Here is a 20,184-nt window from a genome sequence, read left to right on the forward strand (position 1 = left end):
CCAACTATGGTGCTTATTATTATAATCAAAAGAAGTGCTAAACTGCAAGGGTTATACAGTGAACTATGGTGCTAATGTGAGAATCGTGAGAATGATGTACGTAGCCTATGGTAGATCCTTAACCCTTTGACTGTCGCAGGCCCCTTTCTGAAACTGTCATTCTATGTCGCAAAATTTTTGAAAAAAAAAAAAAACTATTTTTTCTTATGAAATGACAGAGAATCTTTTCCCGGTGGTAATGACACCAAAAGTTCGAAATTTGGTCGAAAACTCACGGAATTACGCTACCGCGAAGTTAGCGGTCTCGGCGACATATATGTATCGGCGATTTTGCCGACTTTGAGCCCTGTTTTTAGCCAATTCCGTTGTTCCAGTTGACCAAACTCATAGCTATTTCTTTAGAACTCCATTTTATCTATCAGTTGAGTACAGGAAACTGCCCATTTACCAATTTGAACTGCCCAATAAAGTGGTCAGAAATTGGCAATTTGGTCAATTTCACGCAAATCAAAAAAGATGCCAATTTCAAAATAGGGTCCAGAATAAACAAGGTAGACATTCTTGGCACTAAAATAACATATCCTCTGTTCATTAGTCACATCTCTAGGCCCCTCTTATATTACTATTGCTTTCTATTTTGATTTTTTATTCATACAAAAAAATACAAAATTTACTGGTATGCAGACTACTGCATTATTTTAAAAATGGTATAAATAATATCAGTGCACTAGAGAAAGAATATTAGATTCCCCAGTTGACGTGTATTGGACGTGTGGTGTGATTTGCTTACTCGTGAACATTGGTAAAAATCGAACATTTCCGCTACTTTTGAGCTCAGTTTCAAGGCCGTTTTCATCATGAAAGTAATGAAAATCATCTCTATTTCTGTAATATGTTTTCCATTTTATCACCTAAGACCATGAAAACGAGAATACAATGATAAATACTATACAAAAATACACCTCAAAGTCGGCATTTTAATCCAAAAAAAAACGGTCAGTTTTTTTTTTCTCATTACGCACTGTGTGCTGCAGGATTTTTTTTATGTGGTGCACACTGACCACGCAGACCCATTCTCTCACATGTGGGCCTACCAGGTTTCTCCTGCTTGATTTGAAGCCACTAGAATTTATGAGTATATTTATGTCAGAAACAGTGGCGCGTAAGACGTACTTATACGGCATAAACAATCAAAGGGTTAATTATGTTGCTCCCATGTTGATATTAACTAAAGTTCTCTGCAACCCTTGGAGTTATGCAAAATGAAGCTCTCAGAATTATTCTTGGCTGTCCCAAATCTACAAAGGTTCCTAATATGAGGAAGGAGCTTGGTACGTATTTCTAGTATCAGTGACAGGATTATTGAGATTAACACTGTACTCGGTATTAGAATGTTAAGAACTGAACCAGACACTGTCACTATGAATTTTACTAAATGTCTGTAAGTAAATACACAGATCTAAATGGATTGTGAAAACACTCAATTATATGTGCTTGTAACTGCAAAATAAGTCACCATGGACCCCAAGAAAGCTTCTAGTGCCATTCCTGTGGTAAAAAGGGCGAGAATTAGTATGGAGTTGAAAAGAGAGATTAAGGAAATGTGTGCAAAGTGGGTTGAACTGGAAAACCTTTACGGATGAAAATCACCCTGACACAGCTACTGCGAGCCGTGTTGGCAACCTGTACAATGACAATGTTATGGCCCATTTTAGGAAAGTCTTAAAGGAACGGGAGGTACAGAGCTCTATAGACAGATTTGTTGTGCGACAGAGGTCCAGTGACTCTCAAGCTGGTCCTAGTGGCATTAAAAGAAGAAGGGAAGTAACACCAGAAAAGGACTTGCTACCTCAAGTCCTAATGGAAGGGGATTCCCCTTCTAAACAATAACTTCCACACACTCCCCTCCTCCTATCCCATCAATTATCACCAGATCCTCAATAAAGGTAAGTGTCATGTATTTTATTCTTAGTAGAGTAGTAATTGTGCATGTCTTCTTCAGTTTGTGTGTATTAAAATTAATATTTCATGTGGTAAAAAAAAATTTTTTTTTCATACTTCGGGGTGTCGGGAAAGGATTAATTTGATTTCCATTATTTCTTATGGGGAAAATTAATTCGTCTAACGATAATTTCGGCTTACGATGAGCTCTCAGGAACGGATTAATATCGTAAGGCGGGATTCCACTGTATTTACACTGATGGATATAAACAGGAGTCTTCTGGCAGGGCTGCATCTGCTCTTGTTGCCACTTCCCTAGTTAAGAACAATAATAAATTTGTTGAACTAGGCATAAGAATTAACAACTGGACATCAATACTGCAAACTGAATTGTTTGCAATCCTAATGCCACTAAGCTAACTTATGACACTGAGCTTGACCCTATTATCATTGCTGATTTTATGTCATTACTGAAGGCTCTTGACTCATATAATGACTCCAACAACATGCTCATTGGAGAAGCCAGGTATAGATACTCAAAAATCCGGGAAAAAGGAATTAACGTATAATTGCTATGGATCCCATTACACATTGGATTACTCCTTCATGATAAATTTGATGTTAGCCAAGAAGAGTACCTTGAAGGAGAATGTAGAATATAACTTTGGTATATCTGTATCTATCATTAGGAATAATATTAGGAGAGAAGTAAATAATGAAAATGAATGTTATAAGAATGCAGTTAGAAGTCTGAGTAGATCTATAACCCACTATGATAACATGAATGTAGATAAGTATATTTATGAAGTAACTTGCAATGTGAACAGACTGACTGATGTTGTAGTGGCCAGGCTTAGGCTTGGTTACAAGTACTTCTGGCAGTTTGGCAGACACACAGATAATGATCGAACTAAATGCAAATTATGTAGTCAAGCATATGGTCACTGTCTTGAACAATGTGTGTTTAATAGTCCACTTATTGAGGAATATATTGATAGACAGTATAATAACCTATGTGACATGTCACGATATCTTATTAATGAAAATAAGATACCAGATATACTAAGCAAATTTCCTAAATTTGCTTGTAACAGATAAGTGAACTGTAGATTTGTAGAAATAAATCCAAATGTACACCTGTTAACCCTTTTGGGGCCTAGTTCCTAGGCCTTTTGTGTATCCATATGCACTTGTGCTACCATCCACAGGATGGATATGGGGTGTACAATACACTAGCCACTTCGGTGGCAAAATCTAATCTGTGCCCTCTAGGCCGTTATAAAAAAAGTGACTACAAAGCCTTGATGAATAAAACTTACTTTAGCAACTTTGTTTCCAATCGACCAAGGATGAAAAAAATATGAACTGGGACCTTGGCCAATATCTACACTCAGACTTCTAGCTCCAAATCTCTTATATTTAGCAAGTTGCAACTGTTGTAAATTATTACATTCGTGGAAGGAGCAATAAATCCTTAAAAGCAGTGGCAGCTCGTAATGCCAGTAATACCTATACAGTGGACCCCCGCATAACGATCACCTCCGAATGCGACCAATTATGTAAGTGTATTTATGTAAGTGCGTTTGTACGTGTATGTTTGGGGGTCTGAAATGGACTAATCTACTTCACAATATTCCTTATGGGAACAAATTCGGTCAGTACTGGCACCTGAACATACTTCTGTAGTGAAAAAATATCGTTAACCGGGGGTCCACTGTACTATTATACTGCATCACACTTCTATTTTTAATCATTTTTTATCTCATTTCAACAAAAAAAAAAATTAATTTTGCTTATAAATATATTGAAAACAACATACAACAGATTTTTCCTGTAATATATTTGTCAACTGCAGATTATTTTAGCGTAAGGTTGACGAAGTCATACGTCTGGCAGTGAGCATCTGGGGGGACTGCAGCTCTGCAGCTCCTATGGACAAGCCGCCATTGCTTGAAAGTCGTACAGTAATGCTGTCCTAGAGGATGCTATCATTTAATTTTGTTGGGCTAGGTTAAAATAATATAAACCCGATTTGGGAAATAATTTAACGGTAGATGACTGCTCCTCGGCACATTTAGGTCAGGTATACATAATAATCAAGGGGGTAGCGCTAAACCCGGAGGATTATACAGCACCTGGGGGGGGATGTGGAAGGCATTCAGGCTTAATTCGGGGAACTGGAGCACAGATCCAATTCCCTAAATCAAGAGCCCCTCACCAACATCAAGGAACCTTCCTTGAGGGGGGTCAGGTATACAGAAGTACAATTATCATACATAGTAACATATGAGTAAATTACCTAGGATAACTCAAAAAAATTAGTGACTTATTTCCTCTGGGGTCCTTCCTTACACCTGTTGCCTCTGTTCACATAACAGTAAATAAGGTACCTGGTTCTAAGTTTATTTAGGTACAGGTTCACATGTGTAAAAATAATATGTAAAATAATCATAGTAACATGAGTGAATTACTTCGGATAACTCCAAAAAAAAAAAAAGTCAGTGACTTGTTTCCACTGGGGTCCTTGTTAGTTGTTGGACACAACCTGGGGAAGACCCCAGGACCACACTGGAAATAATGAGACTTGAGTAGCTTCATCAAACTATTATTAAACCTGCTGGTTATTAATCCGAATAAATTCACTTAGATTATTATGAAGACTTAACCTAGGCTAACACAACAACTTGACACAATTCCACTGGGGTCACCACTGTATGCCTATATAAGTAACTGACTAATTAATTCACTTACTTAACCATACCAAAATTTTTGAAAACAAAAAAAAAAAGTGCACACGAAGCACACTACAAAAACCTGCCCCTTCCCCCCAAAAAAAAAGTCACGTGACATTTACAAAATCCACCCTTATTAACAATTAAACAATTCTCATGACTCAGAAATGCTTAATTTACAATTTATACATACAAAAAACACACAAGTCATGTGCAATAACATTGTGCAACAATCACTTAGGGAAAGCCTGCAGTGTTATTTCAAAATTTTAGAGTTTTTTTCGCCTATTTATTATGTGAGGTTCAGTGTTATGATGTAGTAATGATGTTCAAGGTTACCTGAGTTCAAAACTTTTAGAGGTCTGGCACCTGAAGTGGAGTTACATGGAGATTTTTGTTGAATTTTGGAAGTGCACAAACCTACACCTTACCGGTGGGAACACTGATGCTTGAATGCGCACTCCCTCCCTCCCATTCCCTCTACCTCCCTAACACTCCCTCCCTCCCATTCCCTCTACCTCCCTAACACTCCCTCCCTCCCATTCCCTCTACCTCCCTAACACTCCCTCCCTCCCATTCCCTCTACCTCCCTAACACTCCCTCCCTCCCATTCCCTCTACCTCCCTAACAATCCCTCCCTCCCATTCCCTCTACCTCCCTAACACTCCCTCCCTCCCATTCCCTCTACCTCCCTAACAATCCCTCCCTCCCATTCCCTCTACCTCCCTAACACTCCCTCCCTCCCATTCCCTCTACCTCCCTAACACTCCCTCCCTCCCAATCCCTCTACCTCCCTAACACTCCCTCCCTCCCATTCCCTCTACATCCCTAACACACCCTCCCTCTCCCATTCCCTCTATTCCTCCCTAACACTCCCTCCCTCCCATTCCCTCTACCTCCCTAACACTCCCTCCCTCCCATTCCCTCTACCTCCCTAACACTCCCTCCCTCCCATTCCCTCTACCTCCCTAACACTCCCTCCCTCCCATTCCCTCTACCTCCCTAACACTCCCTCCCTCCCATTCCCTCTACCTCCCTAACACTCCCTCCCTCCCATTCCCTCTACCTCCCTAACACTCCCTCCCTCCCATTCCCTCTACCTCCCTAACACTCCCTCCCTCCCATTCCCTCTACCTCCCTAACACTCCCTCCCTCCCATTCCCTCTACCTCCCTAACACTCCCTCCCTCCCATTCCCTCTACCTCCCTAACACTCCCTCCCTCCCATTCCCTCTACCTCCCTAACACTCCCTCCCTCCCATTCCCTCTACCTCCCTAACACTCCCTCCCTCCCATTCCCTCTACCTCCCTAACACTCCCTCCCTCCCATTCCCTCTACCTCCCTAACACTCCCTCCCTCCCATTCCCTCTACCTCCCTAACACTCCCTCCCTCCCATTCCCTCTACCTCCCTAACACTCCCTCCCTCCCTCCCATTCCCTCTACCTCCCTAACACTCCCTCCCTCCCTCCCATTCCCTCTACCTCCCAAACACTCCCTCCCTCCCTCCCATTCCCTCTACCTCCCTAACACTCCCTCCCTCCCCTTCCCTCTACCACCCAAACACTCCCTCCCTCCCTCCCATTCCCTCTACCTTCCTAACACTCCCTCCCTCCCATTCCCTCTACCTCCCTTACACTCCCTCCCTCCCATTCCCTCTACCTCCCTAACACTCCCTCCCTCCCATTCCCTCTACCTCCCTAACACTCCCTCCCTCCCATTCCCTCTACCTCCCTAACACTCCCTCCCTCCCATTCCCTCTACCTCCCTAACACTCCCTCCCTCCCATTCCCTCTACCTCCCTAACACTCCCTCCCTCCCTCCCATTCCCTCTACCTCCCTAACACTCCCTCCCTCCCCTTCCCTCTACCTCCCTCCCACTCCCTCCCTCCCTCCCATTCCCTCTACCTTCCTAACACTCCCTCCCTCCCATTCCCTCTACCTCCCTTACACTCCCTCCCTCCCATTCCCTCTACCTCCCTAACACTCCCTCCCTCCCTCCCATTCCCTCTACCTCCCTAACACTCCCTCCCTCCCATTCCCTCTACCTCCCTAACACTCCCACCCACCCATTCCCTCAACCACCCAAACACTCCCTCCCTCACTCCCATTCCCTCTACCTTCCTAACACTCCCTCCCTCCCATTCCCTCTACCTCCCTAACACTCCCTCCCTCCCATTCCCTCTACCTCCCTCTACCTCCCTCCCTCCCATTCCCTCTACCTCCCTCCCTCCCATTCCCTCTACCTCCCTAACACTCCCTCCCTCCCATTCCCTCTACCTCCCTCCCTCCCATTCCCTCTACCTCCCTAACACTCCCTCCCTCCCTCCCATTCCCTCTACCTCCCTAACACTCCCTCCCTCCCATTCCCTCTACCTCCCTAACACTCTCTCCCTCCCATTCCCTCTACCTCCCTAAAACTCGCTCCCTCCCATTCCCTCTACCTCCCTAACACTCCCTCCCTCCCATTCTTTCTACCTCCCTAACACTCCCTCCTTCACTCCCATTCCCTCTACCTCCCTCCCATTCCCTCTACCTCTCTAACACTCCCTCCCTCCCTCCCATTCCCTCTATCTCCCTCCCATTCCCTCTACCTCCCTATTGTGCTATTTGTAATTTGTATTTTTATATTATTAGACTAAACCTAGTTGTACTATCGCTCTTTCTAGCTCAATACATAGTCAGTACCAAATTCACTATATTAGACCATATTGCAATTACTAGTGAGAGACCGGTGCTATTTTTAATTTGTATTTTTATATTATTAGATTAAATTCAGTTGTACCATAGCTCATTCTAACTCAATACATAGTCAATACCAAATTCACTATATTAGACCACAGTGCAATTACTAGTGAGAGACTAGTGCTATTTTTAATTTGTATTTTTATATTATTAGATTAAACCTATTGTACTATAGCTCATTCTAGCTCAAAACATAGACTCCACAAAAGTCATTATTAGACCTTAGTGCAATTACAAGTGAGAGTCTTGTTCTATTTTTAATTTGTATTTTTATATTACTAGTTTATACCTAGTTGTACTTTAGTTCATTCCAGCACAACACACAGACAACATCAACTTCATTATGTGTAGTAGTGACTATACCCTACATGACCAAAATACTCTAGCTATATACTTGTCCAAACTTCCCACCACTACAGATATCAGTACTAGAACTCAACACACAACTCAGGATATAAATAACCATAATTTAAACCTAGAAGATGATTGATCACGTTGACCCTGATCTAAACCTCCATAATCTGACACCCAATCAAAACCTATTGGAAAGTAACTGCCTTTATTACACAGCATCACAAGCCAGCACTATCCTAAACAATGCTAAAAGTCTATCAGTACTTAACTACAACATCAAGTCCTTAAGCAAACACTATGATGACCTCCTAGCACTCCTTGAATCACTAAAGACACCCTTCTCCTGCATTATTCTTACTGAGACCTGGCTTAAGCATGACACAATAGATATCTACCCTCTACCAGGATACACAGCAATTCACAACTGCAGACCAAACCAAGTTGGGGGTGGTATTGCAATCTATTACTCTAACCAATTATCTTGTATTAGCACCACTTGCTTTAGTGATGAATATGGGGAATACATTTTTGCTAATTTTACTGTAAAAAACCTTAAGACACCTATAACAATCGGTGCCATTTACCTGATACCTCACACAAACATCCCAAATTTCAGTGAGAAATTAAAGTCACTAATAACAAACAGACAAATGAATAAGCACCACCTTCTCTTAGCTGGAGACTTCAACATCAACCTTGGCTTACTAGATGATCAGCCTGTAACTGATTTCATCAACAATATGAACAACACACTTCTCATACCAACAATAACTAAACCAACCAGGCTCACTGAGACAAGTGCAACCATAATAGACCACATATTGACCAATATACTAGCCCCCCTTAAATCAGGGATAATCACAGATAGCACTACAGACCACTACCCTACCTTCCTCCTGACAAACATTAGTAAACCACCACTTGAATACAACAAAGTCTCATTTAGACTCCATGACGAGGCCTCAGTAAGGAAGTTCACAGCTGACCTAGAGACTGTTGACTGGCCTACAGAATTCTCCAAGGCCAATGGTATTGATGACTGGACAGACATTTTTCTTAACAAATTACTTAGACTATACAACAAACGGCTTGGTTGCCCATGGCTAACCAGCACCATTCTGAAATCCATTGACAAGAAACACCAATATGAAAAGCAATATAGACAAGGCTTAATACACAAAGATATTCTTAAACACTATTCATCAGCTCTCACCAAAGTAATAAAGAAAGCCAAACAACTATACTACTCCAGTAGATTCACAGACACTAGAGGAGATATAAAAAAGACCTGGAAAACACTCTCTCAGATTCTAGGGACCCACAAACTGAGAAAAACCAAGAATATTGTCCTAACTAAACCTAATGAAACACCACTACATCCCACTGACACAGCTAACAAGATAAATGACTTCTTCTCAACCATAGGATCTAATCTCGCCAGTAAAATCCCACATACCAATGCCCATGCCGGGGACTACCTAGATGGGAATTTCCCTAATTCCTTCTATCTTGCACCAACTGAGCCCACTGAAGTCACCGAGATTATAAAGTCACTTAAAAATAACTCGGGGAATCTGTCTCATGTCCCACCATTACTGTACAAGCGAGCGGCCCATGTCCTTTCGCATGCTATTTCATTACTCTTTAACAAGTCACTAGAGACTAGCACCTTCCCGAAACTACTCAAGATGACAAGGGTTACACCAATACATAAAGGCGGTGACCCTACAGACTTAAACAACTATAGGCCAATATCTAACTTACCATTGCTATCCAAAATCTTTGAGAAACTCGTGCACAGGAGACTGTATTCATTTATAACGGCTCAAAACATACTCAACCCCTGCCAATTTGGATTCAGGAAAAATAAAAGTACTAATGATGCAATCATAAAAATGCTAGATCTGCTTTACACAGCATTGGAAAATAAGGAATATCCACTAGGAATTTTTATTGACCTAAGAAAAGCTTTTGACACAGTAGACCACGACATCCTACTCCACAAACTTGATCATTACGGTATAAGAGGCCATGCGCTTGCTTATTTCAAATCTTACATTACTAATAGGTATCAGTATGTCACCATTAAAGACACAGCATCAGCAACACGGCCACTTGATACTGGAGTTCCGCAGGAAAGTGTCCTTGGTCCCCTGCTCTTCCTCATATACATCAATGACCTTCCAAACGTATCCCAACACCTGAAACCCATTCTCTTTGCTGACGACACGACGTATGTCATCTCTCACCCTAATCTTGCCACCCTCAACACCACTGTGAATGAGGAGCTGATCAAAATATCGACTTGGATGACAGCCAATAAACTTACACTTAACACTGACAAAACCTACTATATTATGTTTGATGGCAGAGCAGGAGATGCACAAATTAACATTAAGATCGAAAACACTCTAATTACCAGAAATAATGGGGGCAAATTCCTAGGCTTATACCTTGACAACAACCTGAATTTCAGCACCCATATCCAGCATATAACCAAAAAAGTATCCAAAACGGTTGGGATCCTCTCCAAGATACGATACTACGTGCCGCAAAATGCCCTTCTCACACTATACCACTCACTTATTTATCCATACCTCACCTATGCTATTTGTGCTTGGAGATCAACTGCAGCAACACACCTAAAGCCAATAATAACCCAACAAAAAGCTGCAGTAAGAATAATCACTAAATCCCATCCCTGGCAACACCCCCCCCCACTCTTCATAGACCTAAACTTACTCCCTGTTCAGTACATCCACACTTACTACTGTGCAATCTACATCTACAAGGCCTTAAACTCTAATATCAACCTTGACCTAAAACGCTTTCTTGATAGTTGTGACAGAACCCACAGGCATAACACCAGACACAAACATCTCTACGACATTCCCCGTGTCCGACTAAACCTTTACAAAAATTCAATGTATGTCAAAGGCCCTAAAATCTGGAATACCCTACCTGAGAACTCTAGAACTGCAGACACATTCATCACCTTCAAAACTACCATTAGAAAACATCTTATCTCCCTGATACACCCTGTCAACTAACTACACGAATACCACCTGGTGGTTCACACTTACACTCACTGACTCACTTGACCATAAACAGAAATATTAATCTCAATCTTAAAATAATGAATCCTGTGATACTCCAATACTGAAACTATGTATTGTGCCAAAACAAAAGCATTTACATTGCTAAACTCACAAACTAGTATTTAGTCACTTAGCCATAATACCAACTTACCTCATAATTTGTAATATTTTACAATTAAGAATAAAACTAAGTCTGCCCGAAATGCCTAGCCATGCTAAGCGTTCTAGTGGTACACTCTGTAATCACTATTTTACTACATGTAAACCACACAATAACCAAATTTCTGTAAACTCAGCATTGTAATCCTTATAGAGAATAAACTTTGAATTGAATTTGAATTTGAATATTATTTGCTTCATCCCATTCCCTCTACCTCCCTCCCTCTCATTCCCTCTACCCCGCTAACCCTCCCTCTCTCACTCCCATTCCCTCTACCTCCCTAACACTCTCTCCACCTCCCTCCCTCTCATTCTCTCTACACCCCTAACTCTCTCTCACTCCTAGTCCCTCTACCTCCCTCCCTCCCATTCCCTCTACCCTCACTAACACTTCCTTACTTCCATTCCCTCTACCACCTTAACACTACCTCCTTAACATTCCATCTCGCTCACATTACCTCTTCCTAACACTCCATCTCTCACTCACACTCCATCTTCCTCGCCGTATCTCAATCCGTCCCTCATAACTCCCTCTTCCTCACGCATTCACGTCCTCTCCCCCAAAACTCTCTCTCACACACACCACTCTTTCTCCCTCACACTAGCATAGGTTGAGAGAGAGTTTCAGGTTCAATAAGTATGTTCCTATGTTACCCAAAATGTTCTGCATAACCTCCCAGCACACATAAGGGGGATTACCAACAGACCCCTGGCTGTCTTCAAGCAGGCACTGGACAAGCACCTAAAGTCGGGGGTACGTGACCAGCCGGGCTGTGGCTCGTACGTTGGATTGCGTGCAGCCAGCAGTAACAGCCTGGTTGATCAGGCTCTGATCCACCATGAGGCCTGGTCACAGACCGGGCCGCGAGGGCGTTGACCCCCGGAACTCTCTCCAGGTAAACTCCAGGTAACCAGGGTCTTTCCACTAAATGTCGTCCAGTTGTTTAAAACTGTGTATTGTATCATGTAGAAATGTAGTGTTTTTATTTATTTATTACTTTATTTATTTTATGTTTAGAGTGATACTGAAACATGGGTAGTATATAATACTGTAATAAATGTGTTTTACACGCACGCACGCACACACCTGTTACAGAGAAAACTTTTTATCTGTAATAGTCATATATTAGTGGAAAAGTATGCAGAACATAAAGTAAGGAGACGCTGGCACCAGGAGCGCACATAAAAACGCATCCAAGCTAGTAACAGAATTGATGTACAATCCGCCACTAAACAGCAGGAGTCTAAGACAGGAATATGATGACAATATCAGGCCGATGGTGGCTAGAAGAGCCTACATGGGTAATGCACAACTGTTAATCATGGAAGACTTCACCCATAAGGGAAAGTCTGGACTACACTGGGGACTGGATACATGGAAAACTAAGTTGTTGAAGGTGGCGATAGAAAACTTCACGAGTCAGCATGTTAGGAAAACAGCCAGGGGAAAGAGGAGGGGAAAAAACCAGCGAGGCTGAACCTTGTGTTTGCCCTAAGTTACTGATGCATGAGGACACGGAGTGTGCGAGGCACCTCCGTGGTAGCTACTACGGAGTACTAAGTTTCGATTTGCTTATCGAGGTGAACGTGGAGAGAAATGCAGAGTATAAATAGTGCCTTGAAAAGGGAGCTAAATGGAAAAGTAGTGAATGAAATGATGGGATATGCAGCTGGAAAGTGCTGAGAGATGAGAAATTTACACCCAGAATCAGAAAAAAATACATACAAGAAAAGAATAAGTCCATGGTTCGCAGTGGTATAGGAAGGCAAAAGCTAAAAATACAAGAGATTGCAAGAATATATAAAATAAATTACATCTGAAAACAGGGAAGGAAGCAGGAGTACCAGAGATAAATACACATACGTAAAAAGACAGGTGAACAACAGTTTGAGAATCACAGCACTGAAAGCCAAATCTGAGTCAAACTTGATATACACAGCCACATCAGTAAGACAACACCAGTGAAGGACCAGGTAATATCAAGAAGTCTGAGAGGAGCCGAAGAAAAAAATTAGAGAGGTATTCTCAGTGGAATCAGCAACACTACCAGAGTCAAAGATAGAAAGTGCACTAACCACTACTGGATACAACGCACAACGGGAGGTGAGGTGAAGAAACTACTGATTGAACTAGCCACCTCAAAGACAATGGGACCAGCCATCTCTTCTAAGGGAGAGAAGAACTGTGGGAACCTCAGCAGCGACCTTTAATAAGTCAGCTGATACTAGGCAGCTGCTTGATGTCTGGAAAATAGTGAACATAGTCTCAATATTTAAAAAAGAGGGGGGGGGAGACAGACAGGTGGCATTAAATTATAGGTCAGTGTCACTGACATGCACAGTATGCAAGGTTATGAAGCGCCTGGAAAGGAGCAAATTCATAAAAAAAAAAGCCAGTACGATTAAGTAAGCTTTTTAGGTACAATTACACATAAGTACAATTAAACAAGTTTTGGGAAATTACAATTGCCTTACATGGTAAAATGTGTGTAAATTACGTAGGATAATCCCTCCAAAAAACAGACTAATTTTCATTGGGGGCCCTTGTAATATTTTATTAGTTCTTTGAGAAGGTAACGAAAATTAGGCAGGAGAAAGAGGGGTGGGTGGACTGTACATTTATGGACTGTAAGAACGCATTTGATACAGTACCTCACAAAAAGACTGGGGCAAAAACTAGAGGAGCAGGTAGGAATATCAGGGAAAGCATTAAGTTTATTTTCCATGGCATTACATAGGTATTACATTATATATTTTTGTTTTATATGGAAAAACTCAAAACGACAACGAAATTTGCGAGGTGCTGAGCAAACGATTTAAAGATGTCTAAGCAGATTGAGGAGGGAATGTCAGGAAGCCTAGGGTAATGAGCGCATTAACAGTTACTGGTTTCAGTACACAAAACAGGGGTAGAGGTAAAAAATAAATGGAAATGGACACATCAAACTCAAGAAAAAGGATGAAGATTGTGGAAGTGTTACGTTGGAGAGCAATGTGTGGTGCGAATCTTGTTTAGAAATTTCAAAGTGTAGAAGCTGGAGCAGTGTGAGTTACCAGAAGGCTGAGAAGAGATCGTTGAGGTGGTTTGGACATTTAGAGAAGATAGAATGACCTAAAGGGTGCACAAATCTGGGGTGTAAGGAAAGAAGGGTAGGGGGTCGTCCTAGGAATGGTTGAGTGGAGGGGTTAAGGACCCCAATGGAAATAAGTTAGACAGTCCTCGATGACGCACTGACTTTCTTGGGTTATCCTGGGTGGTACGTTAAGAGACAACACAATAAGTGTCAGGGGCCCAAGACTGTTCAACTTCCTCCCAGCATACATAAGGGGGATTACCAATAGATCCCTGGCTGTCTTCAAGCAGGCACTGGACAAGCACCTAAAGTCGGTACCTGACCAGCCGGGCTGTGGTTCGTACGTTGGATTGCGTCCAGCCAGCAGTAACAGCCTGGTTGATCAGGCCCTGATCCACCATGATGCCTGGTCACAGACCGGGCCGCGGGGGCGTTGACCCCCGGAACTCTCTTCAGGTAAATTCCAGAGTTGCATCACAAATTACCCCAAAAGCTACGTCGCAAATTGCCCCAGAAATGTGTTGTAAATTACCCTAGAGGTGTGTTGCAAATTACCCCAGAGTTGTGTTGGAATTTACCCCAGAGTTGTGGGGTAAATTTTTCCAAAGTTGTGTTGCAAATTGTCCCAGAGTTGTGTCGTCAATTACACCAGAGTTGTGTCGTAGATTACCCCAGAGTTGTGTCGTAGATTACCCCAGAGTTGTGTCGTAGATTACCCCAGAGTTGTGTCGTAGATTACCCCAGAGTTGTGTCGTAGATTACCCCAGAGTTAGTTCACAAATTACCTTTAAATACGCCTCTCAGCATTTATCTTCCATCAAATAAAGGACAAAGTTCTTAAATTGTCAGTACATTTCACTTTATCTATAACTGGTATTTGCGCAGTCTATAACTTTCTTTCACTATTTATCATTCAGGTAAGAACATCAGTCTCACAGATATTACTGTACTGCACATTGCCACTGTGTTAAATACAGAGGATGGGGACAGCTAATATGGAAACTTTCACGGAATGTATTAGACATAAAGAATAAGAAAACACAATACCGTGACTGGAAAAATACACACATAACCCACACATATGAGACTGAAACTTAAAACGAGTTTTCGGTCTGACTTGGACCATTAACTAGTCATACACAAGCGTGAAGGCGGAAAGAATGTATATGAAAAGGGGGACGGAGATGGGAGTAACGAAAGGAGGGAACAGCATCAAGTGCTAATAGCAGTGGTGGTAGTGGTAATAGAAAAAGTAGTGCAACAGTGTTGCACTACTTTTTTTGCTACTACTGATGCCTCCACCACCACCATTACTACTACTTTATACTATTCCCTCCTCTCGTTACTCCAATCCCTGCCCTCCTCTCAGAGATATTCTGGCTTCCTTCCCTCCACGCTTGTGACTAGTTATGCTCCGTCATAAGTTACAGTCTCCTATGTCCGGGTTATTTGTGTAGTGCAGTATTAGACATACCTTTAAAAAATCAAACATATCATATGCAGAATTATTAGCACCTTCATTATGATATTAGTGGTATCTCCCTACCTGGATGGTGTTCTGGAGGCGCTGCCTTTATGCTTGTTCCATCATTAGATTTTAGATTTTGCCACCGAAGTGGCTAGTTTATTGTGCACCCAATATCCATCCTGTGGAAGGTAGCGCAAGAGTATATGGATACACAAAATGCCTAGGAACTAGGCCCCAAAAGGGTTAACAGGTGTACACATGGATTAATATCTACAGTTCACGTGTTTTACCTGGAGTTTACCTGGAGAGAGTTCCGGGGGTCAACGCCCCCGCGGCCCGGTCTGTGACCAGGCCTCCTGGTGGATCAGAGCCTGATCAACCAGGCTGTTGCTGCTGGCTGCACGCAAACCAACGTACGAGCCACAGCCCGGCTGGTCAGGAACCGACTTTAGGTGCTTGTCCAGTGCCAGCTTGAAGACTGCCAGGGGTCTGTTGGTAATCCCCCTTATGTATGCTGGGAGGCAGTTGAACAGTCTCGGGCCCCTGACACTTATTGTATGGTCTCTTAACGTGCTAGTGACACCCCTGCTTTTCATTGGGGGGATGATGCATCGTCTGCCAAGTCGTGTGCAAGTTCGGTACTAGTCCCTCTAGGATTTTCCAGGTGTATATAATCATGTATCTCTCCCGCCTGCATTCCAGGGAATACAGGTTCAGGAACCTCAAGCGCTCCCAGTAATTGAGGTGTTTTATCTCCGTTATGCACGCCGTGAAGGTTCTCTGTACATTTTCTAGGTCAGCAATTTCACCTGCCTTGAAAGGTGCTGTTAGTGTGCAGCAATATTCCAGCCTAGATAGAACAAGTGACCTGAAGAGTGTCGTCATGGGCTTGGCCTCCCTAGTTTTGAAGGTTCTCATTATCCATCCTGTCATTTTTCTAGCAGATGCGATTGATACAATGTTATGGTCCTTGAAGGTGAGATCCTCCGACATGATCACTCCCAGGTCTTTGACGTTGGTGTTTCGCTCTATTTTGTGGCCAGAATTTGTTTTGTACTCTGATGAAGATTTAATTTCCTCGTGTTTACCATATCTGAGTAATTGAAATTTCTCATCGTTGAACTTCATATTGTTTTCTGCAGCCCACTGAAAGATTCGGTTGATGTCCGCCTGGAGCCTTGCAGTGTCTGCAATGGAAGACACTGTCATGCAGATTCGGGTGTCATCTGCAAAGGAAGACACGGTGCTGTGGCTGACATCCTTGTCTATGTCGGATACGAGGATGAGGAACAAGATGGGAGCGAGTACTGTGCCTTGTGGAACAGAGCTTTTCACCGTAGCTGCCTCGGACTTTACTCTGTTGACGACTACTCTCTGTGTTCTGTTAGTGAGGAAATTATAGATCCATCGACCGACTTTTCCTGTTATCCCTTTAGCACGCATTTTGTGCGCTATTACGCCATGGTCACACTTGTCGATGGCTTTTGCAAAGTCTGTATATATTACATCTGCATTCTTTTTATCTTCTAGTGCATTTAGGACCTTGTCGTAGTGGTCCAATAGTTGAGACAGACAGGAGCGACCTGTTCTAAACCCATGTTGCCCTGGGTTGTGTAACTGATGGGTTTCTAGATGGGTGGTGATCTTGCTTCTTAGGACCCTTTCAAAGATTTTTATGATATGGGATGTTAGTGCTATCGGTCTGTAGTTCTTTGCTGTTGCTTTACTGCCCCCTTTGTGGAGTGGGGCTATGTCTGTTACTTTTAGTAACTGTGGGACGACCCCCGTGTCCATGCTCCCTCTCCATAGGATGGTAAAAGCTCGTGATAGGGGCTTCTTGCAGTTCTTGATGAACACGGAGTTCCATGAGTCTAGCCCTTGGGCAGAGTGCATGGGCATGTCATTTAACGCCTGTTCGAAGTCATTTGGTGTCAGGATAATATCAGATAGGCTTGTGTTAACCAAATTCTGTGGCTCTCTCATAAAAATTCATTTTGATCTTCGACTCTCAGTCTGGTTAGCGGCTTGCTAAAAACCGAGTCATATTGGGACTTGAGTAGCTCACTCATTTCCTTGCTGTCATCTGTGTAGGACCTATCTTGTTTAAGTAGGGGCCCAATACTGAATGTTGTTCTCGACTTTGATTTGGCATAAGAAAAGAAATACTTTGGGTGTCTTTCGATTTCATTTAGGGCTCTTAGTTCTTCCCGCGATTCCTTACTCCTATAAGAATCCTTTAGCTTAAGTTCGATGTTTGCTATTTATATAGCATTTCAGATATGTTGGCCTCTTTTAGCCCCTCTGTTATTCTTTTCCTTCGCCTGTAAAGGGAGCGCCTCTCTCTTTCTATTTTACATCTACTCCTCATTTTTCTTAAAGGAATAAGCCTTGAGCATACATCGAGTGCCACCGAGTTAATTTGTTCTAGGCATAAGTTGGGGTTTGTGTTGCTTAGTCTATCTTCCCAGTTTATATCGTTTAGGACTTGATTTACTTGGTCCCACTTTATGTTCTTGTTATTAAAGTTGAATTTGGAGAAGGTTCCCTCGTGACTAATCTCATTTTGTCGGTCTGGGGCTCCGCGCATACATGTCTGAACCTCGATTATGTTGTGATCTGAGTATATTGTTTTTGATACGGTGACATTTCGTATCAGATCATCATTGTTAGTGAAGATGAGGTCTAGTGTATGCTCCAGTCTAGTAGGCTCTATTATTTGCTGGTTTAAGTTGAATTTTGTGCAGAGATTTAAAAGCTCGTGTGTGTGAGAGTTTTCGTCAGAGCTGCCTCCTGGTGTTATCACTGCAACAACATTATTTGCTATATTCCTCCATTTTAGGTGCCTTAAGTTGAAATCCCCCAGGAGCAAGATGTTGGGGGCAGGAGCTGGCAGATTTTCCAGACAGTGGTCAATTTTTGACAGCTGTTCCTGGAATTGCTGGGACATTGCATCCGGAGGCTTGTAGACTACCACGATGACTAGGTTTTGGTTCTCGATCTTTACTGCTAAAACTTCCACTACATCATTTTAGGCATTAAGCAGTTCTGTGCAAACAAGTGACTCTGCTATATACAGGCCAACCCCCATTCTTTTACCTGTTCACTCTGTCACATCTGTATAGGTTGTAGCCTGGGATCCATATTTCGTTGTCCATGTGATCCTTTATGTGGGTCTCTGTGAAAGCCGCAAATATTGCATTTGCCTCTGCAAGCAGTCCACGGATGAAAGGTATTTTGTTGTTCGTTGCTGGATTTAGATCAAAGAAGAATGTCATCGGACTGGTGGTATTGTTGGTACTGGGGGAGGGGGACTTTTTTTTCCGGCACTGGTATCTGTATCTGTTGGTTTGGAGTGGAAGCCATCGACTGTGGTTCCACTCCAGAAATGACTGGATTTGGCGTACGATTTCCGCCATTTCCTGCCAGTTTTTTCTGTAACTTGCTCAGCTATCTAAACTTTGGAGTCCAGTCCCTGGACCAATTATGTACCTCTGTAATCGCCCACAGGATGGGTATGGGGTGCATAATAAACACATTAAACTAAACTAACACTAAAAAACCTCTCCCTCTTGAGTGGCTGTGGCTACCCCGGTTTTCCATGGCCTGGATGGCCTTGGATAAAGAGCCTATCACCAGTTATAAATAACAAGGTATATATACAGATAAGTGTATTTCTCGCAGCGTATATATGCTCAGCTTACTTTACCTGCTTTAGTTGGCTAAAGTATTATTGTGATAAATAGTTTTGAAAACTGACGAGTTGAGGACTGAGCCACTTCAACTTGTCGGTTTTCAAAACCATTTATCACATCTGTCAGACACTACAACATCCTGGGATCTTGATACAAGGAATTCTTCAATACTTCTCCAACCTTTGGACGAAGACCTACTTACACTAGTAGATAGTTCCACTGTGATCCTTCCAACTCCTGCTTCCACTCGCCTGTCTACAGTATATAAGCCACTTCTCTGGACCTGTGCTGTACTTTCTACAAGAGTGATGGACTGAACACATCGATTCCAGGCTGAGGGACTGATTATCTCAAATTCCTCCTCTCCTTACCCCTTTCTGCTTTGTATTGGACTGATGAAGGCACTGTGTGGCGAAACGTTTCTTCAATAAAGATTCCTATATGTTGCATAAGTGTCTCAATCAAGAGTATTATTTATTGTCTGGTGGTGGAAAGGTGGTAGGCAACACTCCCACCTCACACACAGTGCCCTTGGTTTGATTCCCGGCATGGGTGAAAACATTGGGCGTTTCTTTACATCTGCTGTCCTCCTTCACCTAGCTAGTAAGTAGGTACCCGAGTGTTAGTCGATTGGTATAGGTCGTATCCTGGGGGACAAAACTGAGGACCCCAATGGAAACAGACAGTCCCTAGATGACACACTGATTTTCTCGAGTTATCCTGGATGGCTAACCCTCCGGGGTTAAAAATTCAAGCCTTAACGACCCTCGTGTAGTCGACAGGTTTTAAACCCCCACTAACCAAGGTAGTAATTATAATGGGGCAAATGGTTTAAACCTGTTCCACGGCAGGTGCACCTGCAAACAGGTGTCGATGGAGGAATTTAGTTTCACTTCATTATGCACCCCATACCCATCCTGTGG

General features: G+C 42.7%; 1 protein-coding gene across 1 annotated transcript in view; it reads right to left on the reverse strand.

The window, feature by feature from the left end:
• LOC128697683 (enhancer of mRNA-decapping protein 4) overlaps nt 1-5,131 on the reverse strand; it is a 154,604-nt gene extending 149,473 nt beyond the window's left edge. Inside the window, exon 1 of the mRNA XM_070099709.1 lies at nt 5,013-5,131. The gene's annotated coding sequence lies outside the window, so the exon portion shown is untranslated. The remainder of the gene's footprint in view (nt 1-5,012) is intronic.
• Between the last annotated feature and the right edge of the window lie 15,053 nt (nt 5,132-20,184).

Source organism: Cherax quadricarinatus, chromosome 68 (assembly GCF_038502225.1).
Source record: "Cherax quadricarinatus isolate ZL_2023a chromosome 68, ASM3850222v1, whole genome shotgun sequence".
In the NCBI taxonomy this organism is placed as follows: Eukaryota; Metazoa; Arthropoda; class Malacostraca; order Decapoda; family Parastacidae; genus Cherax; species Cherax quadricarinatus.